General features: G+C 38.4%; 3 non-coding genes and 11 pseudogenes across 3 annotated transcripts; all 14 read right to left on the bottom strand.

Annotated features, from left to right (window-relative positions):
• Nucleotides 1-674: 674 nt before the first annotated feature.
• On the bottom strand, nt 675-793 carry LOC127936511 (uncharacterized; annotated as a pseudogene).
• A 778-nt stretch (nt 794-1,571) lies between these two features.
• On the bottom strand, nt 1,572-1,690 carry LOC127936510 (uncharacterized; annotated as a pseudogene).
• Nucleotides 1,691-2,772: 1,082 nt separating this feature from the next.
• LOC127937835 (uncharacterized) lies at nt 2,773-2,891 on the bottom strand (annotated as a pseudogene).
• Nucleotides 2,892-3,529: 638 nt separating this feature from the next.
• Nucleotides 3,530-3,648, bottom strand: LOC127936508 (uncharacterized; annotated as a pseudogene).
• Nucleotides 3,649-4,730: 1,082 nt separating this feature from the next.
• Nucleotides 4,731-4,849, bottom strand: LOC127937666 (5S ribosomal RNA). The gene has a single exon (XR_008148450.1). It is a non-coding gene; the product is annotated as a 5S ribosomal RNA (ribosomal RNA).
• A 923-nt stretch (nt 4,850-5,772) lies between these two features.
• On the bottom strand, nt 5,773-5,891 carry LOC127936507 (uncharacterized; annotated as a pseudogene).
• Nucleotides 5,892-6,973: 1,082 nt separating this feature from the next.
• On the bottom strand, nt 6,974-7,092 carry LOC127937665 (5S ribosomal RNA). Its single transcript, XR_008148449.1, has one exon. It is a non-coding gene; the product is annotated as a 5S ribosomal RNA (ribosomal RNA).
• A 498-nt stretch (nt 7,093-7,590) lies between these two features.
• Nucleotides 7,591-7,709, bottom strand: LOC127937370 (uncharacterized; annotated as a pseudogene).
• A 914-nt stretch (nt 7,710-8,623) lies between these two features.
• Nucleotides 8,624-8,742, bottom strand: LOC127936506 (uncharacterized; annotated as a pseudogene).
• Nucleotides 8,743-9,521: 779 nt separating this feature from the next.
• LOC127936505 (uncharacterized) lies at nt 9,522-9,640 on the bottom strand (annotated as a pseudogene).
• A 1,082-nt stretch (nt 9,641-10,722) lies between these two features.
• Nucleotides 10,723-10,841, bottom strand: LOC127937834 (uncharacterized; annotated as a pseudogene).
• A 638-nt stretch (nt 10,842-11,479) lies between these two features.
• Nucleotides 11,480-11,598, bottom strand: LOC127936504 (uncharacterized; annotated as a pseudogene).
• Nucleotides 11,599-12,680: 1,082 nt separating this feature from the next.
• On the bottom strand, nt 12,681-12,799 carry LOC127937664 (5S ribosomal RNA). The gene has a single exon (XR_008148448.1). It is a non-coding gene; the product is annotated as a 5S ribosomal RNA (ribosomal RNA).
• A 922-nt stretch (nt 12,800-13,721) lies between these two features.
• Nucleotides 13,722-13,840, bottom strand: LOC127936503 (uncharacterized; annotated as a pseudogene).
• Nucleotides 13,841-14,647: the final 807 nt, after the last annotated feature.

Below are 14,647 nucleotides of genomic sequence, written 5' to 3'. Positions count from 1 at the left end.
CCTTGGCGGTCTCTCATCCAAGTACTAACCAGACCTAAACCTGCTAAGATTCAGAGATCGGGCATTGACTCTATTTTTTGCCAAATTTATTATATACTAAGTGAAAAAATTCCAAAAGCTTAAAGCACCTGGTATTCCTTGGCGGTCTATCATTCAAGTACTAACCAGACCTTAACCTGCTAAGATTCAGAGATCGGGCATTGACTTCTTCTTTTTTTTTTTTTTTGCCAGATTATTATATAATTCGTGAAAAATATCCAAACATTTAAAGCACCTGGTATTCCCAGGCAGTCTCCCATCCATGTACTAACCTGGCGCAAACCTGCTTATATTCAGAGATCGGGCATTGACTCTATTTTTTGGCAAAATTATTATATACTAAGTGAAAAATTTCAAAAGCTTAAAGCACCTGGTATTCCTTGGCGGTCTCTCATCCAAGTACTAACTAGACCTAAACCTGCTAAAATTCAGAGATCGGGCATTGACTCTTTTTTTTTTTTTGCAAGATTTTTATATAATTCGTGAAAAATATCCAAATATTTAAAGCACCTGGTATTCCCAGGCAGTCTCCCATCCATGTACTAACCTGGCGCAAACCTGCTTATATTCAGAGATCGGGCATTGACTCTATTTTTTGGCAAAATTATTATATACTAAGTGAAAAATTTCAAAAAAGCTTAGAGTACCTGGTATTCCCAGGCGGTCTCCCATCCAGGCACTAACCAGGCCCAAACCTGCTTAGCTTACGAGATCAGACAAGATCGGGCATAGCCAGGCTGGTATGGCCATAAGCGAAGACTGCTGCAAAGAGAAGGCTATTTAAAGATCAGCCAATCTACTCGCCAGTACATTATAAAAGTAGGAAAGAAACCCCAAAAGCTTAAAGCACCTGGTATTCCTAGGCGGTCTCTCATCCAAGTACTAACCTGGCCCAAACCTGCTTATATTCAGAGATCGGGCATTGACTCTATTTTTTGGCAAATTTATTATATACTAAGTGAAAAAATTCCAAAAGCTTAAAGCACCTGGTATTCCTTGGCGGTCTATCATTCAAGTACTAACCAGACCTTAACCTGCTAAGATTCAGAGATCGGGCATTGACTTCTTCTTTTTTTTTTTTTTTGCCAGATTATTATATAATTCGTGAAAAATATCCAAACATTTAAAGCACCTGGTATTCCCAGGCAGTCTCCCATCCATGTACTAACCTGGCGCAAACCTGCTTATATTCAGAGATCGGGCATTGACTCTATTTTTTGGCAAAATTATTATATACTAAGTGAAAAATTTCAAAAGCTTAAAGCACCTGGTATTCCTTGGCGGTCTCTCATCCAAGTACTAACTAGACCTAAACCTGCTAAAATTCAGAGATCGGGCATTGACTCTTTTTTTTTTTTTGCAAGATTTTTATATAATTCGTGAAAAATATCCAAATATTTAAAGCACCTGGTATTCCCAGGCAGTCTCCCATCCATGTACTAACCTGGCGCAAACCTGCTTATATTCAGAGATCGGGCATTGACTCTATTTTTTGGCAAAATTATTATATACTAAGTGAAAAATTTCAAAAAAGCTTAGAGTACCTGGTATTCCCAGGCGGTCTCCCATCCAGGCACTAACCAGGCCCAAACCTGCTTAGCTTACGAGATCAGACAAGATCGGGCATAGCCAGGCTGGTATGGCCATAAGCGAAGACTGCTGCAAAGAGAAGGCTATTTAAAGATCAGCCAATCTACTCGCCAGTACATTATAAAAGTAGGAAAGAAACCCCAAAAGCTTAAAGCACCTGGTATTCCTAGGCGGTCTCTCATCCAAGTACTAACCTGGCCCAAACCTGCTTATATTCAGAGATCGGGCATTGACTCTATTTTTTGGCAAATTTATTATATACTAAGTGAAAAAATTCCAAAAGCTTAAAGCACCTGGTATTCCTTGGCGGTCTATCATTCAAGTACTAACCAGACCTTAACCTGCTAAGATTCAGAGATCGGGCATTGACTTCTTCTTTTTTTTTTTTTTTTTGCAAGATTATTATATAATTCGTGAAAAATATCCAAAAATTTAAAGCACCTGGTATTCCCAGGCAGTCTCCCATCCATGTACTAACCTGGCCCAAACCTGCTTATATTCAGAGATCGGGCATTGACTCTATTTTTTGCCAAATTTATTATATACTAAGTGAAAAAATTCCAAAAGCTTAAAGCACCTGGTATTCCTTGGCGGTCTCTCATCCAAGTACTAACCAGTCCTAAACCTGCTAAGATTCAGAGATCGGGCATTGACTCTTTTTTTTTTTTTTTTTTTTTTTTGCAAGATTATTATATAATTCATGAAAAATATCCAAACATTTAAAGCACCTGGTATTCCCAGGCAGTCTCCCATCCATGTACTAACCTGGCGCAAACCTGCTTATATTCAGAGATCGGGCATTGACTCTATTTTTTGGCAAAATTATTATATACTAAGTGAAAAAATTCCAAAAGCTTAAAGCACCTGGTATTCCTTGGCGGTCTCTCATCCAAGTACTAACCAGACCTAAACCTACTAAGATTCAGAGATCGGGCATTGACTCTTTTTTTTTCTTTTTTATTTTTTTTTGCAAGATTATTATATAATTCGTGAAAAATATCCAAAAATTTAAAGCACCTGATATTCCCAGGCAGTCTCCCATCCATGTACTAACCTGGCGCAAACCTGCTTATATTCAGAGATCGGGCATTGACTCTATTTTTTTGGCAAAATTATTATATACTAAGTGAAAAATTTCAAAAAAGCTTACAGTACCTGGTATTCCCAGGCAGTCTCCCATCCAGGCACTAACCAGGCCCAAACCTGCTTAGCTTCCGAGATCAGACAAGATCGGGCATAGCCAGGCTGGTATGGCCATAAGCGAAGACTGCTGCAAAGAGAAGGCTATTTAAAGATCAGCCAATCTACTCGCCAGTACATTATAAAAGTAGGAAAGAAACCCCAAAAGCTTAAAGCACCTGGTATTCCTAGGCGGTCTCTCATCCAATTACTAACCTGGCCCAAACCTGCTTATATTCAGAGATCGGGCATTGACTCTATTTTTTGCCAAATTTATTATATACTAAGTGAAAAAATTCCAAAAGCTTAAAGCACCTGGTATTCCTTGGCGGTCTCTCATCCAAGTACTAACCAGATCTAAACCTGCTAAGATTCAGAGATCGGGCATTGACTCTTTTTTATTTTGTTGCAAGATTATTATATAATTCGTGAAAAATATCCAAACATTTAAAGCACCTGGTATTCCTTGGCAGTCTCTCATCCAAGTACTAACTAGACCTAAACCTGCTAAAATTCAGAGATCGGGCATTGACTCTTTTTTTTTTTTTGCAAGATTTTTATATAATTCGTGAAAAATATCCAAACATTTAAAGCACCTGGTATTCCCAGGCAGTCTCCCATCCATGTACTAACCTGGCGCAAACCTGCTTATATTCAGAGATCGGGCATTGACTCTATTTTTTGGCAAAATTATTATATACTAAGTGAAAAATTTCAAAAAAGCTTAGAGTACCTGGTATTCCCAGGCGGTCTCCCATCCAGGCACTAACCAGGCCCAAACCTGCTTAGCTTACGAGATCAGACAAGATCGGGCATAGCCAGGCTGGTATGGCCATAAGCGAAGACTGCTGCAAAGAGAAGGCTATTTAAAGATCAGCCAATCTACTCGCCAGTACATTATAAAAGTAGGAAAGAAACCCCAAAAGCTTAAAGCACCTGGTATTCCTAGGCGGTCTCTCATCCAAGTACTAACCTGGCCCAAACCTGCTTATATTCAGAGATCGGGCATTGACTCTATTTTTTGGCAAATTTATTATATACTAAGTGAAAAAATTCCAAAAGCTTAAAGCACCTGGTATTCCTTGGCGGTCTATCATTCAAGTACTAACCAGACCTTAACCTGCTAAGATTCAGAGATCGGGCATTGACTTCTTCTTTTTTTTTTTTTTTTTGCAAGATTATTATATAATTCGTGAAAAATATCCAAAAATTTAAAGCACCTGCTATTCCCAGGCAGTCTCCCATCCATGTACTAACCTGGCCCAAACCTGCTTATATTCAGAGATCGGGCATTGACTCTATTTTTTGCCAAATTTTTTATATACTAAGTGAAAAAATTCCAAAAGCTTAAAGCACCTGGTATTCCTTGGCGGTCTCTCATCCAAGTACTAACCAGACCTAAACCTGCTAAGATTCAGAGATCGGGCATTGACTCTTTTTTTTTTTTTTTTTTTTTTTTGCAAGATTATTATATAATTCATGAAAAATATCCAAACATTTAAAGCACCTGGTATTCCCAGGCAGTCTCCCATCCATGTACTAACCTGGCGCAAACCTGCTTATATTCAGAGATCGGGCATTGACTCTATTTTTTGGCAAAATTATTATATACTAAGTGAAAAAATTCCAAAAGCTTAAAGCACCTGGTATTCCTTGGCGGTCTCTCATCCAAGTACTAACCAGACCTAAACCTACTAAGATTCAGAGATCGGGCATTGACTCTTTTTTTTTCTTTTTTTTTTTTTTTTTGCAAGATTATTATATAATTCGTGAAAAATATCCAAAAATTTAAAGCACCTGATATTCCCAGGCAGTCTCCCATCCATGTACTAACCTGGCGCAAACCTGCTTATATTCAGAGATCGGGCATTGACTCTAGTTTTTGGCAAAATTATTATATACTAAGTGAAAAATTTCAAAAAAGCTTACAGTACCTGGTATTCCCAGGCGGTCTCCCATCCAGGCACTAACCAGGCCCAAACCTGCTTAGCTTCCGAGATCAGACAAGATCGGGCATAGCCAGGCTGGTATGGCCATAAGCGAAGACTGCTGCAAAGAGAAGGCTATTTAAAGATCAGCCAATCTACTCGCCAGTACATTATAAAAGTAGGAAAGAAACCCCAAAAGCTTAAAGCACCTGCTATTCCTAGGCGGTCTCTCATCCAATTACTAACCTGGCCCAAACCTGCTTATATTCAGAGATCGGACATTGACTCTATTTTTTGCCAAATTTATTATATACTAAGTGAAAAAATTCCAAAAGCTTAAAGCACCTGGTATTCCTTGGCGGTCTCTCATCCAAGTACTAACCAGACCTAAACCTGCTAAGATTCAGAGATCGGGCATTGACTCTTTTTTTTTTTTTTTTTTTTTTTGCAAGATTATTATATAATTCGTGAAAAATATCCAAACATTTAAAGCACCTGGTATTCCCAGGCAGTCTCCCATCCATGTACTAACCTGGCGCAAACCTGCTTATATTCAGAGATCGGGCATTGACTCTATTTTTTGGCAAAATTATTATATACTAAGTGAAAAATTTCAAAAGCTTAAAGCACCTGGTATTCCTTGGCGGTCTCTCATCCAAGTACTAACTAGACCTAAACCTGCTAAAATTCAGAGATCGGGCATTGACTCTTTTTTATTTTGTTGCAAGATTATTATATAATTCGTGAAAAATATCCAAACATTTAAAGCACCTGGTATTCCTTGGCAGTCTCTCATCCAAGTACTAACTAGACCTAAACCTGCTAAAATTCAGAGATCGGGCATTGACTCTTTTTTTTTTTTTGCAAGATTTTTATATAATTCGTGAAAAATATCCAAACATTTAAAGCACCTGGTATTCCCAGGCAGTCTCCCATCCATGTACTAACCTGGCGCAAACCTGCTTATATTCAGAGATCGGGCATTGACTCTATTTTTTGGCAAAATTATTATATACTAAGTGAAAAATTTCAAAAAAGCTTAGAGTACCTGGTATTCCCAGGCGGTCTCCCATCCAGGCACTAACCAGGCCCAAACCTGCTTAGCTTACGAGATCAGACAAGATCGGGCATAGCCAGGCTGGTATGGCCATAAGCGAAGACTGCTGCAAAGAGAAGGCTATTTAAAGATCAGCCAATCTACTCGCCAGTACATTATAAAAGTAGGAAAGAAACCCCAAAAGCTTAAAGCACCTGGTATTCCTAGGCGGTCTCTCATCCAAGTACTAACCTGGCCCAAACCTGCTTATATTCAGAGATCGGGCATTGACTCTATTTTTTGGCAAATTTATTATATACTAAGTGAAAAAATTCCAAAAGCTTAAAGCACCTGGTATTCCTTGGCGGTCTATCATTCAAGTACTAACCAGACCTTAACCTGCTAAGATTCAGAGATCGGGCATTGACTTCTTCTTTTTTTTTTTTTTTTTGCAAGATTATTATATAATTCGTGAAAAATATCCAAAAATTTAAAGCACCTGCTATTCCCAGGCAGTCTCCCATCCATGTACTAACCTGGCCCAAACCTGCTTATATTCAGAGATCGGGCATTGACTCTATTTTTTGCCAAATTTTTTATATACTAAGTGAAAAAATTCCAAAAGCTTAAAGCACCTGGTATTCCTTGGCGGTCTCTCATCCAAGTACTAACCAGACCTAAACCTGCTAAGATTCAGAGATCGGGCATTGACTCTTTTTTTTTTTTTTTTTTTTTTTTTGCAAGATTATTATATAATTCATGAAAAATATCCAAACATTTAAAGCACCTGGTATTCCCAGGCAGTCTCCCATCCATGTACTAACCTGGCGCAAACCTGCTTATATTCAGAGATCGGGCATTGACTCTATTTTTTGGCAAAATTATTATATACTAAGTGAAAAAATTCCAAAAGCTTAAAGCACCTGGTATTCCTTGGCGGTCTCTCATCCAAGTACTAACCAGACCTAAACCTACTAAGATTCAGAGATCGGGCATTGACTCTTTTTTTTTCTTTTTTTTTTTTTTTTGCAAGATTATTATATAATTCGTGAAAAATATCCAAAAATTTAAAGCACCTGATATTCCCAGGCAGTCTCCCATCCATGTACTAACCTGGCGCAAACCTGCTTATATTCAGAGATCGGGCATTGACTCTATTTTTTGGCAAAATTATTATATACTAAGTGAAAAATTTCAAAAAAGCTTACAGTACCTGGTATTCCCAGGCGGTCTCCCATCCAGGCACTAACCAGGCCCAAACCTGCTTAGCTTCCGAGATCAGACAAGATCGGGCATAGCCAGGCTGGTATGGCCATAAGCGAAGACTGCTGCAAAGAGAAGGCTATTTAAAGATCAGCCAATCTACTCGCCAGTACATTATAAAAGTAGGAAAGAAACCCCAAAAGCTTAAAGCACCTGCTATTCCTAGGCGGTCTCTCATCCAATTACTAACCTGGCCCAAACCTGCTTATATTCAGAGATCGGACATTGACTCTATTTTTTGCCAAATTTATTATATACTAAGTGAAAAAATTCCAAAAGCTTAAAGCACCTGGTATTCCTTGGCGGTCTCTCATCCAAGTACTAACCAGATCTAAACCTGCTAAGATTCAGAGATCGGGCATTGACTCTTTTTTATTTTGTTGCAAGATTATTATATAATTCGTGAAAAATATCCAAACATTTAAAGCACCTGGTATTCCCAGGCAGTCTCCCATCCATGTACTAACCTGGCGCAAACCTGCTTATATTCAGAGATCGGGCATTGGCTCTATTTTTTGGCAAAATTATTATATACTAAGTGAAAAATTTCAAAAAAGCTTAGAGTACCTGGTATTCCCAGGCGGTCTCCCATCCAGGCACTAACCAGGCCCAAACCTGCTTAGCTTATGAGATCAGACAAGATCGGGCATAGCCAGGCTGGTATGGCCATAAGCGAAGACTGCTGCAAAGAGAAGGCTATTTAAAGATCAGCCAATCTACTCGCCAGTACATTATAAAAGTAGGAAAGAAACCCCAAAAGCTTAAAGCACCTGCTATTCCTAGGCGGTCTCTCATCCAATTACTAACCTGGCCCAAACCTGCTTATATTCAGAGATCGGGCATTGACTCTATTTTTTGCCAAATTTATTATATACTAAGTGAAAAAATTCCAAAAGCTTAAAGCACCTGGTATTCCTTGGCGGTCTCTCATCCAAGTACTAACCAGACCTAAACCTGCTAAGATTCAGAGATCGGGCATTGACTCTATTTTTTGCCAAATTTATTATATACTAAGTGAAAAAATTCCAAAAGCTTAAAGCACCTGGTATTCCTTGGCGGTCTATCATTCAAGTACTAACCAGACCTTAACCTGCTAAGATTCAGAGATCGGGCATTGACTTCTTCTTTTTTTTTTTTTTTGCCAGATTATTATATAATTCGTGAAAAATATCCAAACATTTAAAGCACCTGGTATTCCCAGGCAGTCTCCCATCCATGTACTAACCTGGCGCAAACCTGCTTATATTCAGAGATCGGGCATTGACTCTATTTTTTGGCAAAATTATTATATACTAAGTGAAAAATTTCAAAAGCTTAAAGCACCTGGTATTCCTTGGCGGTCTCTCATCCAAGTACTAACTAGACCTAAACCTGCTAAAATTCAGAGATCGGGCATTGACTCTTTTTTTTTTTTTGCAAGATTTTTATATAATTCGTGAAAAATATCCAAATATTTAAAGCACCTGGTATTCCCAGGCAGTCTCCCATCCATGTACTAACCTGGCGCAAACCTGCTTATATTCAGAGATCGGGCATTGACTCTATTTTTTGGCAAAATTATTATATACTAAGTGAAAAATTTCAAAAAAGCTTAGAGTACCTGGTATTCCCAGGCGGTCTCCCATCCAGGCACTAACCAGGCCCAAACCTGCTTAGCTTACGAGATCAGACAAGATCGGGCATAGCCAGGCTGGTATGGCCATAAGCGAAGACTGCTGCAAAGAGAAGGCTATTTAAAGATCAGCCAATCTACTCGCCAGTACATTATAAAAGTAGGAAAGAAACCCCAAAAGCTTAAAGCACCTGGTATTCCTAGGCGGTCTCTCATCCAAGTACTAACCTGGCCCAAACCTGCTTATATTCAGAGATCGGGCATTGACTCTATTTTTTGGCAAATTTATTATATACTAAGTGAAAAAATTCCAAAAGCTTAAAGCACCTGGTATTCCTTGGCGGTCTATCATTCAAGTACTAACCAGACCTTAACCTGCTAAGATTCAGAGATCGGGCATTGACTTCTTCTTTTTTTTTTTTTTTTGCCAGATTATTATATAATTCGTGAAAAATATCCAAACATTTAAAGCACCTGGTATTCCCAGGCAGTCTCCCATCCATGTACTAACCTGGCGCAAACCTGCTTATATTCAGAGATCGGGCATTGACTCTATTTTTTGGCAAAATTATTATATACTAAGTGAAAAATTTCAAAAGCTTAAAGCACCTGGTATTCCTTGGCGGTCTCTCATCCAAGTACTAACTAGACCTAAACCTGCTAAAATTCAGAGATCGGGCATTGACTCTTTTTTTTTTTTTGCAAGATTTTTATATAATTCGTGAAAAATATCCAAATATTTAAAGCACCTGGTATTCCCAGGCAGTCTCCCATCCATGTACTAACCTGGCGCAAACCTGCTTATATTCAGAGATCGGGCATTGACTCTATTTTTTGGCAAAATTATTATATACTAAGTGAAAAATTTCAAAAAAGCTTAGAGTACCTGGTATTCCCAGGCGGTCTCCCATCCAGGCACTAACCAGGCCCAAACCTGCTTAGCTTACGAGATCAGACAAGATCGGGCATAGCCAGGCTGGTATGGCCATAAGCGAAGACTGCTGCAAAGAGAAGGCTATTTAAAGATCAGCCAATCTACTCGCCAGTACATTATAAAAGTAGGAAAGAAACCCCAAAAGCTTAAAGCACCTGGTATTCCTAGGCGGTCTCTCATCCAAGTACTAACCTGGCCCAAACCTGCTTATATTCAGAGATCGGGCATTGACTCTATTTTTTGGCAAATTTATTATATACTAAGTGAAAAAATTCCAAAAGCTTAAAGCACCTGGTATTCCTTGGCGGTCTATCATTCAAGTACTAACCAGACCTTAACCTGCTAAGATTCAGAGATCGGGCATTGACTTCTTCTTTTTTTTTTTTTTTTTGCAAGATTATTATATAATTCGTGAAAAATATCCAAAAATTTAAAGCACCTGGTATTCCCAGGCAGTCTCCCATCCATGTACTAACCTGGCCCAAACCTGCTTATATTCAGAGATCGGGCATTGACTCTATTTTTTGCCAAATTTATTATATACTAAGTGAAAAAATTCCAAAAGCTTAAAGCACCTGGTATTCCTTGGCGGTCTCTCATCCAAGTACTAACCAGTCCTAAACCTGCTAAGATTCAGAGATCGGGCATTGACTCTTTTTTTTTTTTTTTTTTTTTTTTGCAAGATTATTATATAATTCATGAAAAATATCCAAACATTTAAAGCACCTGGTATTCCCAGGCAGTCTCCCATCCATGTACTAACCTGGCGCAAACCTGCTTATATTCAGAGATCGGGCATTGACTCTATTTTTTGGCAAAATTATTATATACTAAGTGAAAAAATTCCAAAAGCTTAAAGCACCTGGTATTCCTTGGCGGTCTCTCATCCAAGTACTAACCAGACCTAAACCTACTAAGATTCAGAGATCGGGCATTGACTCTTTTTTTTTCTTTTTTATTTTTTTTTGCAAGATTATTATATAATTCGTGAAAAATATCCAAAAATTTAAAGCACCTGATATTCCCAGGCAGTCTCCCATCCATGTACTAACCTGGCGCAAACCTGCTTATATTCAGAGATCGGGCATTGACTCTATTTTTTTGGCAAAATTATTATATACTAAGTGAAAAATTTCAAAAAAGCTTACAGTACCTGGTATTCCCAGGCAGTCTCCCATCCAGGCACTAACCAGGCCCAAACCTGCTTAGCTTCCGAGATCAGACAAGATCGGGCATAGCCAGGCTGGTATGGCCATAAGCGAAGACTGCTGCAAAGAGAAGGCTATTTAAAGATCAGCCAATCTACTCGCCAGTACATTATAAAAGTAGGAAAGAAACCCCAAAAGCTTAAAGCACCTGGTATTCCTAGGCGGTCTCTCATCCAATTACTAACCTGGCCCAAACCTGCTTATATTCAGAGATCGGGCATTGACTCTATTTTTTGCCAAATTTATTATATACTAAGTGAAAAAATTCCAAAAGCTTAAAGCACCTGGTATTCCTTGGCGGTCTCTCATCCAAGTACTAACCAGATCTAAACCTGCTAAGATTCAGAGATCGGGCATTGACTCTTTTTTATTTTGTTGCAAGATTATTATATAATTCGTGAAAAATATCCAAACATTTAAAGCACCTGGTATTCCTTGGCAGTCTCTCATCCAAGTACTAACTAGACCTAAACCTGCTAAAATTCAGAGATCGGGCATTGACTCTTTTTTTTTTTTTGCAAGATTTTTTTATAATTCGTGAAAAATATCCAAACATTTAAAGCACCTGGTATTCCCAGGCAGTCTCCCATCCATGTACTAACCTGGCGCAAACCTGCTTATATTCAGAGATCGGGCATTGACTCTATTTTTTGGCAAAATTATTATATACTAAGTGAAAAATTTCAAAAAAGCTTAGAGTACCTGGTATTCCCAGGCGGTCTCCCATCCAGGCACTAACCAGGCCCAAACCTGCTTAGCTTACGAGATCAGACAAGATCGGGCATAGCCAGGCTGGTATGGCCATAAGCGAAGACTGCTGCAAAGAGAAGGCTATTTAAAGATCAGCCAATCTACTCGCCAGTACATTATAAAAGTAGGAAAGAAACCCCAAAAGCTTAAAGCACCTGGTATTCCTAGGCGGTCTCTCATCCAAGTACTAACCTGGCCCAAACCTGCTTATATTCAGAGATCGGGCATTGACTCTATTTTTTGGCAAATTTATTATATACTAAGTGAAAAAATTCCAAAAGCTTAAAGCACCTGGTATTCCTTGGCGGTCTATCATTCAAGTACTAACCAGACCTTAACCTGCTAAGATTCAGAGATCGGGCATTGACTTCTTCTTTTTTTTTTTTTTTTTGCAAGATTATTATATAATTCGTGAAAAATATCCAAAAATTTAAAGCACCTGCTATTCCCAGGCAGTCTCCCATCCATGTACTAACCTGGCCCAAACCTGCTTATATTCAGAGATCGGGCATTGACTCTATTTTTTGCCAAATTTTTTATATACTAAGTGAAAAAATTCCAAAAGCTTAAAGCACCTGGTATTCCTTGGCGGTCTCTCATCCAAGTACTAACCAGACCTAAACCTGCTAAGATTCAGAGATCGGGCATTGACTCTTTTTTTTTTTTTTTTTTTTTTTTTGCAAGATTATTATATAATTCATGAAAAATATCCAAACATTTAAAGCACCTGGTATTCCCAGGCAGTCTCCCATCCATGTACTAACCTGGCGCAAACCTGCTTATATTCAGAGATCGGGCATTGACTCTATTTTTTGGCAAAATTATTATATACTAAGTGAAAAAATTCCAAAAGCTTAAAGCACCTGGTATTCCTTGGCGGTCTCTCATCCAAGTACTAACCAGACCTAAACCTACTAAGATTCAGAGATCGGGCATTGACTCTTTTTTTTTCTTTTTTTTTTTTTTTTGCAAGATTATTATATAATTCGTGAAAAATATCCAAAAATTTAAAGCACCTGATATTCCCAGGCAGTCTCCCATCCATGTACTAACCTGGCGCAAACCTGCTTATATTCAGAGATCGGGCATTGACTCTAGTTTTTGGCAAAATTATTATATACTAAGTGAAAAATTTCAAAAAAGCTTACAGTACCTGGTATTCCCAGGCGGTCTCCCATCCAGGCACTAACCAGGCCCAAACCTGCTTAGCTTCCGAGATCAGACAAGATCGGGCATAGCCAGGCTGGTATGGCCATAAGCGAAGACTGCTGCAAAGAGAAGGCTATTTAAAGATCAGCCAATCTACTCGCCAGTACATTATAAAAGTAGGAAAGAAACCCCAAAAGCTTAAAGCACCTGCTATTCCTAGGCGGTCTCTCATCCAATTACTAACCTGGCCCAAACCTGCTTATATTCAGAGATCGGACATTGACTCTATTTTTTGCCAAATTTATTATATACTAAGTGAAAAAATTCCAAAAGCTTAAAGCACCTGGTATTCCTTGGCGGTCTCTCATCCAAGTACTAACCAGACCTAAACCTGCTAAGATTCAGAGATCGGGCATTGACTCTTTTTTTTTTTTTTTTTTTTTTGCAAGATTATTATATAATTCGTGAAAAATATCCAAACATTTAAAGCACCTGGTATTCCCAGGCAGTCTCCCATCCATGTACTAACCTGGCGCAAACCTGCTTATATTCAGAGATCGGGCATTGACTCTATTTTTTGGCAAAATTATTATATACTAAGTGAAAAATTTCAAAAGCTTAAAGCACCTGGTATTCCTTGGCGGTCTCTCATCCAAGTACTAACTAGACCTAAACCTGCTAAAATTCAGAGATCGGGCATTGACTCTTTTTTATTTTGTTGCAAGATTATTATATAATTCGTGAAAAATATCCAAACATTTAAAGCACCTGGTATTCCTTGGCAGTCTCTCATCCAAGTACTAACTAGACCTAAACCTGCTAAAATTCAGAGATCGGGCATTGACTCTTTTTTTTTTTTTGCAAGATTTTTATATAATTCGTGAAAAATATCCAAACATTTAAAGCACCTGGTATTCCCAGGCAGTCTCCCATCCATGTACTAACCTGGCGCAAACCTGCTTATATTCAGAGATCGGGCATTGACTCTATTTTTTGGCAAAATTATTATATACTAAGTGAAAAATTTCAAAAAAGCTTAGAGTACCTGGTATTCCCAGGCGGTCTCCCATCCAGGCACTAACCAGGCCCAAACCTGCTTAGCTTACGAGATCAGACAAGATCGGGCATAGCCAGGCTGGTATGGCCATAAGCGAAGACTGCTGCAAAGAGAAGGCTATTTAAAGATCAGCCAATCTACTCGCCAGTACATTATAAAAGTAGGAAAGAAACCCCAAAAGCTTAAAGCACCTGGTATTCCTAGGCGGTCTCTCATCCAAGTACTAACCTGGCCCAAACCTGCTTATATTCAGAGATCGGGCATTGACTCTATTTTTTGGCAAATTTATTATATACTAAGTGAAAAAATTCCAAAAGCTTAAAGCACCTGGTATTCCTTGGCGGTCTATCATTCAAGTACTAACCAGACCTTAACCTGCTAAGATTCAGAGATCGGGCATTGACTTCTTCTTTTTTTTTTTTTTTTTGCAAGATTATTATATAATTCGTGAAAAATATCCAAAAATTTAAAGCACCTGCTATTCCCAGGCAGTCTCCCATCCATGTACTAACCTGGCCCAAACCTGCTTATATTCAGAGATCGGGCATTGACTCTATTTTTTGCCAAATTTTTTATATACTAAGTGAAAAAATTCCAAAAGCTTAAAGCACCTGGTATTCCTTGGCGGTCTCTCATCCAAGTACTAACCAGACCTAAACCTGCTAAGATTCAGAGATCGGGCATTGACTCTTTTTTTTTTTTTTTTTTTTTTTTGCAAGATTATTATATAATTCATGAAAAATATCCAAACATTTAAAGCACCTGGTATTCCCAGGCAGTCTCCCATCCATGTACTAACCTGGCGCAAACCTGCTTATATTCAGAGATCGGGCATTGACTCTATTTTTTGGCAAAATTATTATATACTAAGTGAAAAAATTCCAAAAGCTTAAAGCACCTGG

This window comes from Carassius gibelio, chromosome A19 (assembly GCF_023724105.1).
Source record: "Carassius gibelio isolate Cgi1373 ecotype wild population from Czech Republic chromosome A19, carGib1.2-hapl.c, whole genome shotgun sequence".
Lineage (NCBI taxonomy): Eukaryota > Metazoa > Chordata > Actinopteri > Cypriniformes > Cyprinidae > Carassius > Carassius gibelio.
This window is presented reverse-complemented; position numbering and strand designations above follow the sequence as displayed.